The sequence below is a fragment of the Artibeus jamaicensis genome, unplaced genomic scaffold (genome assembly GCF_021234435.1).
Source record: "Artibeus jamaicensis isolate MK-2021 breed Jamaican fruit bat unplaced genomic scaffold, CSHL_Jam_final scaffold_1964, whole genome shotgun sequence".
Taxonomy (NCBI): domain Eukaryota; kingdom Metazoa; phylum Chordata; class Mammalia; order Chiroptera; family Phyllostomidae; genus Artibeus; species Artibeus jamaicensis.
The window spans coordinates 36,583,923-36,589,922 of NW_026522030.1; positions in this window are offsets into that span (position 1 = coordinate 36,583,923).

The following is a 6,000-nucleotide window of genomic DNA, read 5'->3' on the forward strand; positions in this document are numbered from 1 at the left end:
AGAGATCCAGAATCATTAGAGTTGGCTACAACTGAAGTTATTTTTTGAGTCTGTTATGTGATTAGAGCCCTTGAACCAGGCTGAGTTCTAAAATACATTTTAAATCTGATTTCCATTCACACTGGAAATGAGTTTAAAGGAATCACTGAGTATGCAATCCAGAGATCTCTTGAGGGTTTCTGTCAAGTGTATGCATAGGACTCTAGAGAAGCTCTGGGACAGAGTTCCCTTATGAGGAAGAAAAGTTGACTTGGTTTCCATGAATCTTTTCCCAGACAGTATAAATTTCTGCCCTGGGTGTGTTGGTGGAGGTGGGGTGGGAGAGTGTTCAAGGATAGGTATGTGTATTTTGTTTTAATAAAAAAGAGATACAGTTATCTCAATTATGGCACAGTTATATGTTAGATAGTTCCTGTATGGGATTTTTGTCCTAAAGTTTCCAAGGTCTATTTTTAACACAGAGAGATTTTAAAACAGGAGCACATTAGCCCATGCCTTCCAATAGCTTATGAAACTATACAGTCATTTCTAGGCTCTTTTTCCCAAGATATAGCTAGATGTATGTTACATGTTTTAATTCTCCATTTTATTTAATAACCATACATTGAGTATTATGAGTTAAGGAAATACAAGTAAATAAGTTACCACCCATACATTCCAAAAAATCAGTGAAAGCGGAGACCAAATCCATGGGGATTTTGGGAAGTACCCAGAACTGAGTGGGAGTTGTGTTTGGCATTTCCTAACTTTAGGGCTTCTTAAGCATCCAACTTCCTTTTCTCAAAGTCTGTGTCTTCCCATTAAGAGGTCAGGCCTGTGGCGTGCCCCTCCCTCTATCCCTTTCTTTCTAAAACCAGTTTGTCACCCAATACAAACAAAATTAAATACTTTTATTTATTGTAGATGTAGTTTATCATCTGTTTATAAATCTGGGATTTGTAGACAGAGGGATTAGAGTCAAATTGTGTCTCTGAGCTTATTAACTGTGTGACATTAGCCTCTTCATTTGATCTGTAAAACGAGAATGATGTGAAGAGTCCTCTGATGACTAAATATAATAATGTATGTCAACTGTAAGTGAAAAGTAGAAGATTATTTTTAAAAAGGCTAAATGAGAGAATAGAGGTAAAGGACTTAGCAAAATGCTTTGCACATAATATTGTATATATGGTATATATTCTTATCAAAATTACTGTTAATAAATTGAAAACTTCTTAGAGATAGGAAGTAAGTTCTCTCAATTTTTTTCTTTTTTTATTATTTATTTATTTATTTATTTTTCATATTTTATACATTTACTGTAGTTCAAGTACATTTTTTTATCTATTTCTCCCATCCCACCCCACCTCCCCGCCCGGTCTCCTCTCTCCCTCCCATTCCCCCCCCCACCCAGTCCTCATCTCTGTGTCTTTCATACTTGTTCCTCAAAATCTCTCCCCCTTTTTCCCCTTAAATTCCCTTCCCTCTCCCCTCTGGTCGCTGCCCCCTTGTTCTCTATTTCAGTGTCTTTGTTTTTATTCTGTTTGCTTGTTTGTTTTATTCTTTAGCTTCCTGTCAAAGGTGAGATCATATGGTATTTGTCCTTCAATGCCTGGCCTATTTCACTCAGCATAATGCTTTCAAGTTCCATCCATGTTGTTGCAAAAGGTAGTAGCTCCTTCTTTCTCTCTGCTGCATAGAATTCCATTGTGTATATGTACCATAGTTTTTTGATCCATTTGTTTACTGATGGGCACCTAGGTTGCTTCCAACTCTTAGCTATTGTAAATTGTGCTGCTATGAACATTGTGGTGCATAGGTTCTTTGATATTGATGTTTTAGGATTCTTGGGGTATAATCCTAGCAGTGGAATTGCTGGGTCAAAAGGCAGGTCAATTTTTATTTTTCTGAGAAAATTCCATACTGTTTTCCATAATGGTTGTACCAGTCTGCAATCCCACCAACAGTGAACTAAGGTCCCCTTTTCTCCACAACCTCTCCAACATTTGTTGTTTGTTGCTTTGTCTATTATAGCCATCCTGACTGGTGTAAAGTGGTATCTCATTGTGGTTTTAATTTGCATCTCTCTGATAGCTAACGATATTGAGCATCTCTTCATGTGTCTCTGGATATTCTGTATGTCCTCTTTAGAGAAGTGTCTGTTCAAGTCCTTTTCCCATTTTTTAATTGGGTTCAAGTTCTTCCTAGAGTGGAGTCATGTAAGTTCTTTGTATATTTTGGAGATTAAACCTTTGTCTGAAGTATCATTGGCAAATATGTTTTCCCATACAGTTGGTTGTCTTTTTAATTTAATACTGTTTTCTTTAGCCATGCAGAAGCTTTTTATTTTGATGAGATCCCATTTGTTTATTCTTTCCTTTATATTCCTTGCTCTGGGGGACGTATCAGTAAATATGCTGCTGTGTGGAATATCTGAGATTTTCTTGCCAATGTTCTCCTCTAGGACTTTAATGGTGTCATGGCTTATATTTAAGTCTTTTATCCCCCTTGAATTTATTTTGGTGTATGGTGTAAGTTGGTGCTCAAGTTTCATTTTTTTGCACGTAGCTGTCCAGTTCTCCCAACACCATTTTTTGAAGAGGCTATCTTTACTCCATTTGATGTTACTGCCCCCTTTGTCAAATATTAATTGACTGTAGAGGGTTGGGTTGATTTCTGGGCTCTCTGTTCTGTTCCATTGGTCTATGTGCCTGTTTTTATGCCAGTACCAGGCTGTTTTGATTACAGTGGCTTTGTAATATAGTTTGATATCAGGTATTGTGATCCCTCCTACTTTGTTCTTCTTTCTCAAAAGAGCAGCTGCTATTTGGGCTTGTTTATGATTCCATATAAATTTCTGAGGTGTTTGTTCTAAGTCTGTGAAATATGCCATTGGTACTTTAATAGGTATTGCATTGAATCTGTATATTGCTTTGGGTAGTATGGACATTTTGATGATGTTAATTCTTCCAATCCATGAACAAGGTATATGTTTCCATTTGTTTGTGTCTTCCATGATTTCTTTCTTCAGTGCTGTGTAGTTTTATGCATACAGGTCTTTTACCTCCTTGGTTAGGTTTATTCCCAGATATTTTATTTTTCTTTTTGCAATATTGAATGGGATTTTTTCCTTGATTTCTGCTTCTGCTGATTCATTGTTGGTATACAAAAATGCCTTTGATTTCTGGATATTGACTTTGTATCCTGCTGTTTTGCCAAATTCATTTATTAGTTTGAGCAGTTTTTGGGTAGAGTCTATAGGATTTTCCATGTACACTATCATGTCATCTGCAAACAGTGACAGTTTTGTTTCCTCCTTTCCTATTTGGATGCCTTTTATTTCCTTTTCCTGCCTGATCGCTGTGGCCAAAACTTCTAATACTATATTGAATAGAAGTGGTGAAAGTGGACATCCTTGTCTTGTTCCTGATCTTAGTGGAAAAGCTTTTAGTTTTTGCCCATTGAGTATGATATTGGCTGTAGGTTTCTCATAAATGGCCTTTATTATATTGAGGAATGTTCCCTCTATTCCCACTTTGCTGAGTGTTTTTATTATAAATGGGTGTTGTACCTTATCGAAAGCTTTTTCCGCATCTATTGATATGATCATGTGGTTTTTGTCTTTGCTTTTGTTTATGTGATGAATTACATTTACTGTTTTGCGAATGTTGAACCATCCTTGCATCCCTGGGATGAATCCCACTTGGTCATGGTGTATAATCTTTTGGATATATTGTTGGATGCGATTTGCCAATATTTTGTTGAGGATTTTAGCATCCATGTTCATCAGCGATATTGGCCTGAAGTTTTCTTTCTTTGTTGTATCTCTATCTGGTTTTGGAATTAGGATGATGCTGGCTTCATAAAAGGAGTTTGGGAGTTTTCCATCCTTTTGGATTTTTTGGAATAGTCTGTGAAGAATGGGGGTTAGCTCTTCCTTAAATGCTTTGTAGAATTCTCCTGTGAATCCATCTGGTCCGGGGCTTTTGTGTGATGGGAGTTTTTTGATTACTACTTCAATTTCTTTTGCTGTTATTGGTCTATTCAGGTGTTCTACTTCTTTTTCATTGAGTTTTGGGAGATTATATTTTTCTAGAAATGTGTCCATTTCCCCTAGGTTCTCAAATTTCTTGGCATACAGTTCTTCGTAGTAATTTCTTACAATCCTTTCTATTTCTGTGGTGTCAGTTGTAATCTCTCCTCTTTCATTTCTGATTGTGTTTATTTGTGTCCATTCCCTTCTTTTCTTGATGAGCCTACTTAAAGGCTTGTCTATTTTGTTTATTTTTTCAAAGAACCAACTCCTGGATTCATTGATCCTTAGAATTGTACTTTTAGTCTCTATGTCATTTAGTTCTGCTCTGATCTCAGTTATTTCCTTCCTTCTACTTGCTTTGGGCTGCTTTTGTTGTTGTTCCTCGAGTTCTTGCAGGCATAGAGTAAGGTCATTTGTTTGAAATGTTTCTGTTTTCTTTAGGTAGGCCTGTATTGCTATAAACTTCCCTCTCAGGACTGCCTTCGCTGTGTCCCATAAGTTTTGGGTTGTTGTGAGATCATTTTCATTTGTTTCCAGAAACTTTTTGATTTCTTCCCTAATTTCATTCTCGACCCATTCATTGTTTAATAGCATACCATTCAGTCTCCATGATTTTGGGTGTTTTGGGTTTTTTCCTTTGGGGTTGGTTTCCAGTTTCAGTCCCTTGTGGTCAGAGAAAATGCTTGGTATGATTTCAATATTCTTGAATTTTTTGAGGCTTGTTTTGTGTCCTATCATGTGGTCCATCTTTGAGAATGTCCCATGTGCATTTGAAAAGAATGTGTATTTAGCTTCTTTGGGGTGAAGAGCTCTGTATATATCAGTTTGGTCCATTTCATCAAGGGTGTTGTTTAATGCCTCAATGTCTTTGTTGATATTTTGCTTGGAAGATCTGTCCATTTTTGATAGTGGGGTGTTAGTTCTCTCAATTTTTAAGTCTGAACATTAGGAGAGTGCTTTGCTCTTTCAAGTTTCCAAGGACATAGATGTTGCTTCGTTTCCTACATCCAACATTATTACTACCTAAGGCACATAAAGTCAATGCTGACTTTGAAAGACCTCAAGTTGGATGTTTATTGTATCATTGTGTATAATTATAAAGGAAAAATTACAAATGTCTATTAATAAGGAAATAGACAAATGATAATATATTCACCCCAATGGAGCCATATAGAATTTTAAAAAGATAGATCAATATACTGACACTTTAAGGAGCACTACAATATATTGATAAGTAAATGGAGCAAGATGCAAAACATACAACCACACACAAGATGATTCAGTTATTTTAAAGCATATAAAATAACTCTCTATTTATTTATCTGGATATTCATGTATTTATTATTTTTATGCTTATATATGTAAAAGAGGCTATCTACTCATCTGTATACATATATTTAGCCCTCTTTCTATATTTTCTTTGTAAACATAAAGCAAAGGTAATTTTGATGATACAAACTAAATTGATAAAAATAAATGTGGTGGCTGTTGGAGTGGACAAGGAAAATCTTCATCTGTAACAAAATATTTTGAAGGAAAAATTCTTTAAGGGAAAATTCTTAAAAATTCAATAAACAACTCATTTATTGTTTTCAAGCTGTATTTAATATTTTTATTGTTTTTTGAGTACAGTTTTCTGCCTTTTCCCCTCACCCCTCCCCACTTCCCAGGCCTCCCCACCTCCCCCCCCCATTTCTACCCCCTCCTTATTGTTGTTCATATGTATTTAATATTAAACAAGAAATCCATGGGGCTATCTCCATGTTAAAAATATTATACACTTAGTAGTTTGCAAGTGACAAAACCCTACTCAGACTAGCTTATGCAAAACAGGGAATATATGGCTTCCAGACTGGGAAATCCAAGTTGGTGGTACTGAGTTTGGATAGGCTAGATCTGGGGCCTCAAGCAATGTTGTCATGTTTCTCTCTCTCTTCCAGTTTTGTTTGCTTCTACGTAGTTTTGTTCTCATGCAAAATTTCCCT